The 11,071-nt window shown below is 49.7% G+C and overlaps 1 protein-coding gene across 1 annotated transcript in view; it reads right to left on the reverse strand.

Annotated features, from left to right (window-relative positions):
- Rassf4 (Ras association domain family member 4) overlaps positions 1–7,876 on the reverse strand; it is a 34,719-nt gene extending 26,843 nt beyond the window's left edge. The window contains 1 exon segment of the mRNA NM_001024275.2: positions 7,807–7,876. The gene's annotated coding sequence lies outside the window, so the exon portion shown is untranslated.
- Positions 7,877–11,071: the final 3,195 nt, after the last annotated feature.

Below are 11,071 nucleotides of genomic sequence, written 5' to 3' on the forward strand. Positions count from 1 at the left end.
CTTGCTCTTGCTTTTACTGGAAATGCTTCTATAACATTGGCTATAGGCTGGCCACCACGGATTGGCCAACCTACTATTCCCAATTATTTCACAAATATTAGTGTTGTGAAAGAGGCTACATTACCAAAGACAATGCACACATTCAATACAATCCTCACTCACACCTCAAGGGCATCCTTCGCAAAACTGGGAAAAACAACTCTAACATCCATACAGACCCAAATAGTCTAAGTGGTCCTTGGGAGGATGAGCAGTGCTGACGGCATAACCACCTCACGGGATCCCACGGCCGTCACATCAGGAATAGCTGAGCAGATCCTAGATCCGTGGGCAGAACAAGTGACCCAGAAATAAAACACACAGCTACAGCCAACAAAATTTTGATGACAGCGTCTACCAAAACCAAACATTGCAGGAAGACAGCCTACCTAGCAAGACTAACTTCTTATGTGTAGAAGAATGAAACAAGACTTTAATGGGCCTGAAATTTTAAAACTGCTAGAGGAAAACAGGTAAAACACTCAAGTCCTATGAGCAAGGGTGTCCTGAAAAGAATTCCAATAGCTTATGAACTAATCTCTAGAAGGGACAGATGATGTTATGTGAAAAAGGAATGGACAGTAGGGTGAAGGATCCTAGAGAGTGTGGGGGAAATCTCTACCAATTGTACAATGTATATCTAGGATACATGAAGAACCAAACACCTTACACGCTGAAATCAGAACCATCCAATCCACAAAAAGGCTAAGGAACCAGACTTGAAATAAGAAGTACAAATGGCCGATAAATACTCGAAAAGGCATTGGACATCCTTGGCCATTGGAAAAATGCAAACAAAAGCAGTTGGAACGTTGTCATCTAGAAAACAAATACTGGCAAGAATGTGGGGCCAAGGGCCTCTTATTTCCCACTGGTGGGAAAGCCAGTCTGTGCGCTCATGATGGAAACCAATATGGAGCTTCAAGGAAAATAAAAACAAACTAGCAGCACATGACCCAGCTATGTCACTCCTATGTATATGCCCAAGGGGTTCTAAATCAGTGCACCCATGAATCTCTTGTTGTTCTTGTTAAGGAAAAGCACCAGTTTCTGTCTATTGCCATAGACGTACAGTGGTAAGAAAGATACAAAATGAATGGAGCTGGAGATTGTGATGTAAAGCAAACTAAGGCAGACTGGGAAAGGCAGAATCTCAGATTCTCTCACATATGGAACCTAGATTTCAACCTGTGAACTCCAGTCCTCTGGAAGAGCAGTATGCATACTTAATCACCAAGCCATCTCTCCAGGCCCCATAAAATCCAATTTTAAAGAAAAAGAACCAGTGATGGTCTATTGCCACAGTCAGCTGGAAAGCCACATACATGTCCTAAGGATGCAGCCACTATAACATCAGCCTGCGACCCTGAGGGACTCTGTGGATCAGATCCTTGATCCATCCACAATGAATTTGCATTTGGCAAGAGAAACCATCTCTGCTGGGCTAAGATACCGGTGTTTCAGGCATTTCTTACTGTAGCATAACCCATTCCAGACGGACTAACATCAGGAAGTGTTCCATTAAAATTCTATACATTTAATAGATTTAAATTAGAAAATAATTCCAAGCACTAGGGAGGCAGAGGTCAGTGGATCTCTATTAGTTTGACACCAGCCAGCTTGGTCATATTGAAATCTAGGCAGTAAAGTCTACATAGTAAATAAGATAGTGGGGGAGGGAGAGGGAGAGGGAGAGGAGACAATAGTTAATCAGAGAGAGGGTGTGGGGGAGAGGAGGGGTTGGGGAGTGGGGATCAAATAAGTACAGGCTTGCAAGACAAGTATGGGACTAGTTTGTGGCTTCAGACTTGTGGCCTGCCTTAGTTGACAGTATCTTTACTCTCCCCTCAGAACGAGAACACTTCCTTTCTTTCAGTTCACAGTAGAAACACCTACAAGAAGAATTTCCTTCAAGTTAAAGGCCTTCCTACAGGTGGGCCTTCCCAAGGGCTGGGAGCTACTAAGACCTGGGCAGCTGCAGGTGCATGCCTTGTCTTTTGAGCCTTGACTTTTCCATCTCTGCAATAGGAATATTGCTCTCCATTGGCTGGGACATTTCCTCAGCTGCAGTGCTCTTTATTCAAATGGAAAATGTCCTCAGGTGAAACTTAGTGGGACCGCTTTGGTTGACAGTAAGGCAGCTGGCAGAGAGCTCATTCACCAGAGCACCAAGTGCTAGTTTGGTGTTTATTCTTCCCTTATTTCCCCTCAGCAGGTCCCTGAGGACACACCCAGTATGCCAAGTGTCTCTGATAGGATGAAGGCCCTGGTTTCATATAGGATAGGTAAACAGAGAAGCTTGGCAGGGAAGGAGTACGGCACAGCATCCATGGGAGGACACGGAGACATAATCATGATGCAGGAGGGGCAGGAGTCTGAGGGTAAGGAGGGCCATTTCAACAAAATAGTCTCTAGCAACTATAGGTTGCAACTATAGGCTATAGGTCTCACGGAGGAGGGGCCTAGGGTCCTTAGCAAAACAGCCTCTACACCGGAACAACATGTGACTTAGCTCTCATCAGCTTCATGACCTTCAGTGAGTCACTTGTTTTCCCTGGATGTCAAAAACTTCCTGAGTGGTACCACCTACTCCATTCCCACTAAGCTCGAGAGTTGGAGCTTTGGGATGTCCCACAGACTCCCCCTCCTTGTTTGTTTAACCAGCCTTGCAGAAATAAAGATCTTCTAGAGATGCGCTGTATCTTTCCATCTAACTATAGGACTATTGAAACAATAGACCTCAATAAATGGGAATTTCCCCAGAAAGCTCATGCTGGGAGAAGGGAAAGAGGAACCAGAGGAGAATTTCTCTCTCAGAAAGAGATTTTACAGAGTCCTAATAACTTGTTACACAACCTTACAGGATCAAACTGAAGCTCAGGCAAGACTGGGTCAAAGGTGGGCAGGACCACACCTTATCCAGGACTAATTAAAAGTGCATATCCCTGACCCTCTGTTCAAATTTCCACTGCACTTCAGGATCCTGGAGGTAAAATGGACTTATGGAGTTCTCTGGCTTTTGTCACCTCTCTTCCCAATGTGGTCACATTGAATAAATCCCCTCCCCCTTTTCTGTTTTTTATTTTCTTTTTGTGAGACAGGGTTTCTCTGTCTAATAGCCCAGGCTGTCCTACAACTCACTCTGTAGACCAGGCTGGCCTGAGACTCAAGAGATCTGCCTGCCTGGGCCTGAGTGTTGGGATTAAAGGTGTGCCCCAAGTTCAATTTTCTACTTTCAACTTGAGTCTTTGAATCTGTGTACTGAGACGGGCGGCCATAGCTGAGTTGGGGCACAGGTTCTGACTACAGGTTTGGTAGCAAACGAACAGTGTTGTGCCTTTAAGATCCTTCACTGGGTTGATGGAAGCCTGCTGTCAGTCACTCTCCAGCCCACAGTGTCTCAGTGAGTTGCAATAGCCTAAGGGGTGACTTAGAGATTATTGTTGTCAGGGAGAGAGAGAGGAGGGTGCACATCCACTCCAGCCAGGAAGCAGAGGGCAGTGTCTCTCTATTTGGGTCATTCTCTTGAAATGGCTTCCTTAGTGCTGAACTTCCCTATTCCCTGGGCAAGGTGTCCAAACCCAAGCATCTCCAATGGCCTACTTTCATTCTTTTGCAATAAAACACCATAATCTTATTTGGAACTCAACGCGCAGTTAGATGCTTCTTGGAAGACGTAGGTGAGGAGGGGATATAGCTGGCCTGGCCTGCCACCCGGGCAAGTCTGAAAAGCAGCCCCTGATATAACCGGACAGGTCAATTCAGCAAGGCCACTCCCCTCCCCCAGCAGCCTTTGTCCTGGTCCTGCCCGCCCCCTACACCCCAGCAGACACAGCTCAGGCCTCCAAGCTCATTCTCTGGCAGATAGATGCTCTCTCTGCCCCTCAGAGGAGCCTCAGGCTCCTTCCCTGAATACCTGGCTACCTCCCCTCTGTGAACAGACAATGGGTGAGCTGTCCAGACTTTCTGCTTCAGCGATTGCTCTGTTCTGCCAGCATGCGGAGGCAGCGACGGCGGGCACACAGCCTGCTGTGGAGCGACAAAGGCCACAGAAGCTTTTACAACTCCTAGGTCCAGGCCCCTCTTCCATTTCTTTCCCACGGAAGGCCAATCCTCACTCTTTACATCACTGTGGGTCTAGCCCCTCTGGATTGGCGGCAGAAGGAGCAAGGGGACAGATACCCCTGGAGCGGAATACTTGATATAATACCCCTGGAGATGAACTTGAGTGCATCTAGCAGCCTTTTATCATGAGCCAATGGGCAGCCTGCTTTTCAGTCTGTAGAGGGCCCTGCCCAAACTGTGGTGAATGTAGGTAGTGCTGTCCTCACTTGGCAATATGGGCATTGGGTCAACATCTAAAGTAAAATATAAGTTGGTCAGTGAAACCAGAGAGCTTGGCCGACTCTGTTCTAACCTTTCCGGGCACAATTTGATTTGGCAATGCAAACCAAATAAGAAATAAAGTGGCAAGACAAAGGAATCAGGGCCAGACACGGCCAAGGGAGGAGCAGGGAGGGCTGCCGCTATGCCAGAAGGGAGGCAGATGCAGGCTACACTGCCCCGTGCAACTGGGAAGCCTGTGGTCCCTGCTCCTAACGCTGGGGACAGGAGCACAGACACTGAAAACAATGAGCTTCTAAAAGATCATTCCAGCACCTGTCAGCCCTCACAGAGCCGGAGCTTCCCCAGAGAGCAGCCAGCTGTCCGCTGAGGGGATCTGGCTGGATACAGGCTGTCTGTCCTTAGTTCTATAGCCACCTCGATAAACAGCAGGCAGCCACTTTGCAGCTGCTGCCCTCTCCTGCTGTTCAGTTGCAATGGCCTCTCTTCTCAGGTCCCCTGACGTTATCCACCTCTGGTCAGCCACACCCCTCCTACTCCTGCCTAGGCTGCTCAGCCCCACCATCTGGGAAAGCCGGAGAGGCTGTGTACACTGCCAGCTGGAGGTGATAGGGATCCAGGGAAGTCAGACAAAGCACAGCCATCACAATCTCCCTTCCCACAACAGCAATTAATAGCAAGGCCACCTCTACCGTATGACCCCATCGGTCCTCGTGACCTTATATGAACCTGTTCTGCCATGTAGGCTTCCTTATCAATGTTTCCCTTCTTCCAAAAACCCAGGTCCTTGTCCCTGGCCCTGCTGCAGCTATCTCTCCTCCCTTGTGACTTCCTGAGGTAAATTGCAGCCTAGAGGCAGGGCCCCACCCACACACCTGCAGGACAGATTGCTGGTTTCTGCCCTTGCCCTCCAGTGTTCTTTCCTGTAAGCTGAGGTAATAAAGTCATTTCCAACCTTCCCACTCATACTTCCCGGCCCTGTGTCCCCACCACTCCAATCCAGGCTCACTCCCTTCCTATGGCTGAGACAGATTTGTGGAAACAGTTAATCCTCCCAGCTATGGTTTGGGGGCCAGATCCTCAAATCGCCTGGGTCCAGGAGTGCAGCCCAGATGAGCAGACCCCCTGACTACTTGGTGCTAAGCTGCTGCCAGGTTGTCCTCGACACTGTAATATCTGTTTTACACATGTGACCTTTGGCCTAGTCTGGGCACCATGTGCGGCTGCTGGAGAGGTTTCTCCTGAGACAAGTTGCTAGGTCTTAGAATTCCCTTGGGATGTGGATTCTGAAAACATAATACCTTCACCCCAGAACAAGAAAAATGTGTGAATGTGATTGTGCACACATACACACATACACACACCACAAATACACCCACCACACACACACACACACACCACACCACACACACACCACACCACACACACACCACACTCCCCCCCACACCACATACCACACATACACCCACCACACACACACACACACACACACACCACACATACACCCACCACACACACACACACACACACCACACTCCCCCCCACACCACATACCACACATACACCCATCACACTCACACACACACACACACACACACCACACTGCCACACATCACACACACACACCACCACACCACACATATACCCACCACACACACACACCACACACACACCACACTCCCCTCCACCACATACCACACATACACCCACCACACACACACACACACACACCACACATACACTCACCACACACACACACACACCACACACCACACACACACCACACTCCCCCCCACACCACACACCACACATACACCCACCACACACACACACACACACATACCACACTACCACACATGACACACACACACCACACACACCACCACACCACACACACACACACACACACACACACACACACACACACACAGATAGTCATACAACTGTAAGTGAATCAGGATACCTGTGTCCACTTGTCCCAGATCCCAGGCTGAGAATGTCTGCTGCGACTCAAGAGAAACATTCTGGCTGAGATTTTCTTTGTCACTGACTTGGTGTGTGACCTCAACTGTTGTGCCATCTCTCAGCCTTGAGTTAGCTAGCTGTAGTGGCAGCTGGTATAGAGTGTCCCTGGGGCTCTTCTCAGGACTGCATCTAGAGGGCTTACCATAGCCATCTTTGCCACTAAAGGTCAAGCAAGGGAGTGGGCAGAGCTCCAGTTCTATCTCAGGGCAAGTCCCAGGGGAAACCCCTTAGGCAGGAAGGAGATTCGGGGAACTACAAATTTGGGGAAACTGCAAAGGCTTTAGGCCAGCAGCCACTTCCAATTTGCTGAGAGTTTACTTTAAAACAGTTTCAAGGGCTGGGGCTGGCAAGGCAGCTCTATGTGTAACAGCTCTTGCTGCGGAAGCCTCAGGACCTAAGATTAATCCTCAGAAGTCATGGAAAAGTGGACAGGGAGAAATGACTCCACAGAGTTGTCCTCTACACATGCAGCATGGCATGCATGTGACCCAGAGCATACACAGACAGACACACCTGTACATGTGGTCTCTCTCTCTCTCTCTCTCTCTCTCTCTCTCTCTCTCTCTCTGTGTGTGTGTGTGTGTGTGTGTGTGTGCGCGCGCGCGCGCACATGCTTGCACCTGTGCATGTGTATCTGTCTGTCTCATACATAATAATAATAAATAAAGACAATTTCAAATATTCTCTTCAACATACTTTTAGATTAAACAACAGCCTTCCTAAGAGCCTGGGCTCAAAGCTTACCCTGGCCGGGTTGTATGACCCTGGCAAACCAGTTAAACAACTATGGTCCTAGAGCTTCATCACTAATAACCGCTGTTGACATTGGGCTTCAGGCTCCTGAGAGATAGCGAGGTGCTGAGGAGGGAATGGGGAACTCAAAGAGGAAAAAGGGCCCCTAAGAATCCGGAGACAGGTGGAGTTTAGCCTTGAAACTAGAAGTGAGTGGCATCTTGTGTAGCTCTTTGGTTATGGTCCACTGCACCAACAGCGAGAAACAAGTGTCTGGATGAGTAACCATCCTAGTGTTGGCTTTCCAGCTGTAAAATCTTAAGGTCCTGCTGAAACCCTTTCCCGCCTCTAAGATCATGTCTCTAGGAAGCTGGCTGACAGGAGGACGAGGTGAGTACAACTGTAGCCGGCCGTTGGATTCACGTGTCCTGCTAAGATTTAGTCCGTAAAGTGCCTTATCCTAGGAGATGTTAGGCGCCCTGCCACCCTCAGCCTTGGCTGGAAGCCCGCAGTGCGCCAGGCTGGCAGGAGGAGGAGATTCGCGCACTGCGGCCGGTCGCGGGTACAAGTGCTCATGCTCTAGCGCCCTGACTGATCGCGACCCCAGGGTCGAGGGTGGGGTGCTCCAAGAACGCCCACTACCTTGGCAGTCTGAGCATCACTCACCGTCCAGTCATCGCGCGGTCCAGAGGCCACCAGCAAGAGAGTTCGCCTGCACCAGAATAGTGCCGGCGCCGATTCCAAAGCCGGGCATCTGCGGCAGGGATCAAGTCCGCCCTAGTCCACTCTAGACACACCTCTTCCCGCCCCCGAACACGCCCCTCTCCGCCCTGGGCACGCCCCTTCTCTCTGGTCAACAGCATTGCCTATCAGCTCATCTCTTCCAAGGTGCTTGGTATTGATGCCCTTCAAGAAAATCCCGAGCACTTACTCGCTTGTTCGATCTTTACGGACACCATTAAACGCTCTGCACGCCACTTAAGTCCCCAGTCCTCCAGGGCACCCCAGGACGCACAGCACAGAGAAAGCATTAGGATTGGGCCCCCAGGGGCCAGCGGTCTAAAGGCGGAGGGATCCTGGGTTTCAACAAAGACCTCTGCGCAGGCGCTACAGCCAAGACTTGGCGCATCCTAGCGTGGGTGAACTGTGTGTGTTTGTGTGCGTGAAGCCCGGGACATTTTACTGTCCAAGTGGTACCTGCAAACAAAGTTGTGGCTTCTCAGAAAGCTACACTATGATATCAGAGCTGGTGAATTAAAAAGGTTAGCTTCCCCTCCCTGTCTCTGTCTTCTGAGCAGATTGGCCAGCGGTGAGGCAGAGCCCCAGGCCATAGGCTACCGGGAGCTTAGGGGAGCTGGGCGACTGTGAGGCAAGGGAACTTTGTTGGCTCTGTTTTATTTCATGATTCCCAGTCCTGACCTCAGGACCTCTTGCCCTCCCCTACAAAGTAAGTCAGCTCAGCTTAGTCCCTGGTTTCTAACCCTCTTAGAGTCACAGAGCCATTTTAGAGTAGGCAGCATTTTAGTCTCTGGACCCCAGTTCAGCGCACTGTGCTAATTATGGCTGGTGAAGAGATGGCGAAGAGATTGTGCCCTTTACTTCCTGTGTCACAGACTGTCTATTTTCCTACCTGCAGCCGGCTAAAGATGTCCAGCCTGCAGTTCCTCTTCAACTTAGCCTTTGCCTCTTGTATTCTTTTTTTTTTTTTCCTTTTCTTTTTTTTTTCTTTCCGGAGCTGGGGACCGAACCCAGGGCCTTGCGCTTCCTAGGCAAGCGCTCTACTAGGCAAGCGCTCTACCACTGAGCTAAATCCCCAACCCCTTGCCTCTTGTATTCTTAGAGAGATCCATTCTCCACCACCTCCGGTTTCCTGTGGCTGGTGACCTGTTGGAATACACGTTTCTTCCCGCCGCCCAAATGTTGAGCATTGCCAGAACTGAGGTCATTATTTGGGTGCTTCTAAAGGTTTTGACAAACGAAATTCGACCCTAACTCCAACTTCTCCAATCCATCCATGCTCAGCGGAAGAAGTAACTGGCCGGTGCGAAGGGTGAGTCTCCCGGGGCTCTCCAGCATGAATCACGTTCTCTGCCCCAATTCATGCTGTTGCCTCGCCTGGCTTGGGATATAGGCCTCAGGTGTCCCGAACCCTCCTTGTGTGTTTGACATGCGCTGCTGGTTTGGTCTGCTGTTGTCCCACAGCCCTCAGCAGCCTTGGTGAAATGCTTCTATTTCCTCTGGAGAACAAACTGACTTTCACAGAGACTCCAGTTCCTTAAGTAGGAGGGGCCGTCCTGCTGCTCAGTATTGGCTGCCTCTTATGGTAGAGACTGTGGCTACCCACAGTTGCCCACTGAACACCCTCTATCTCCTGTGAAGAACCGAGGGACGGAAGGAGGGGTAGGGGAGGGAGAGACATTTGAGTGAAGCCCACCTACTAGGAACAGCAGCCTACTAGTGATGGATCACAACTGCCTGTGTTTCCGTGCGACACTCAATTCACAAGAATAGGTAACTGATAAAATACCGGGGCACAGCACACACCGCTGTGCTGTAGTTTGCAGAAGTCTTGCTTTGTTATCATCTATGCTCTTAGCTGTGTGTTAGATTATGACATAAAATGTGTACCACCGTGGGAAAAAACCCAAAAACTAGTTTCAGTCAACCTTGAAAATTCTCTTCATTATTTTCCTAGTTACTTTGAAGCTAGAAGTGGTCTTCACACTCACTTCCGGGCATCGAGAGGAGACAGAATTCAGGGAAGAAGAGACTTGAGGGGAGGGTGGAGGAAACTTTAGTTTTCTCAGTAGAAAGAAGAGCTGTCTCCCTTGCCTGCTTGTCTCATGTGAGTATAATATAGTGTCTGGGGCACTAGCAGCCGATTTGAGAGCATAAGACAGCATGTCACATGCTTTACGGGTAGTGAATTGTAAAGAAAAGGAAACTCAGGCTCAGTGGTAAAGTGCTCGCCTAGGAAGCGCAAGGCCCTGGGTTCGGTCCCCAGCTCCAAAAAAAAGAAATTAAAAAAAAAAAAAAGGAAACTCGGTCTGTATTAAACATCTTAGAGTTACTGTGCTGTCTTCAATAAGCCTTCACAACAGTGGTGGAGTAATACACTTGACACGTGGCCAGTGTGACGGCTCCTTCCCAGTTGGCCTCGCCTCCTCAGTGTCCTCCTACCCTTCCTGCCCCCATCTCCCTCCAGTCTGTTCTGGTCACACTGAATGTGGCTCTCAGTCTTCTGCACTTGGTGTTCCTTTGTTCCCAAGTCTCTTCTCCAGACACTGCCAGGCTGACCCTTCACCTCCTTCAGGTCTTGACTCACTGTTTCTTCCAGATCGTCTCCAGCCCTCAGTAGTCACCCCCAACCCACCCTACTCTTCTTATGCTCCATGTCTTCATCTTGGGCTCCCCTCAGCCGCGGAGCACCCCGGCTATCATGGGGTTGCATCAGTACCCAGAATGCTCTTGGTTTTCTCAGTAGATTCAGGAAAGACACAGACTCTCCAAGTCCCAGCTCCACTCCAGGTGAGGCATGGATAGTGTGAGATTGGGGTTCAACCTCTGGTAGCATTTTATTGGGGAGTGTATTTTTATCTCCATGAGTAAGGATCGAAGGACCCCTTCAGGTCTCAGGGGCTGAGGCCTCACAGAAATCTGAAGTACCATAGCAAAGGGGGCTTTGAGGAATTCTTGCAAGGAGCTGGTGGGAGGCCCATTCTTACAGCATGCGGCCATTGGGGTATCTTTAGGAAGCGTCATAGTCCAGGGTGATTTGTGGGGTCTGTAAGAAGGCAAATGGAAAAATTCCTGACCCACTCTTTCATGCAGGAGCCAGGAAGAGAGAACTTCAGCTTGATTTGTAAGTGGGGGAGTTTAAGGTGCGCTGGGCCCTGCTAAAGCCCACAGCATAGACAGAGATGAAGCTGCC

This window comes from Rattus norvegicus, chromosome 4 (genome assembly GCF_021556685.1).
Source record: "Rattus norvegicus strain SHRSP/BbbUtx chromosome 4, alternate assembly SHRSP_T2T, whole genome shotgun sequence".
Taxonomy (NCBI): Eukaryota; Metazoa; Chordata; class Mammalia; order Rodentia; family Muridae; genus Rattus; species Rattus norvegicus.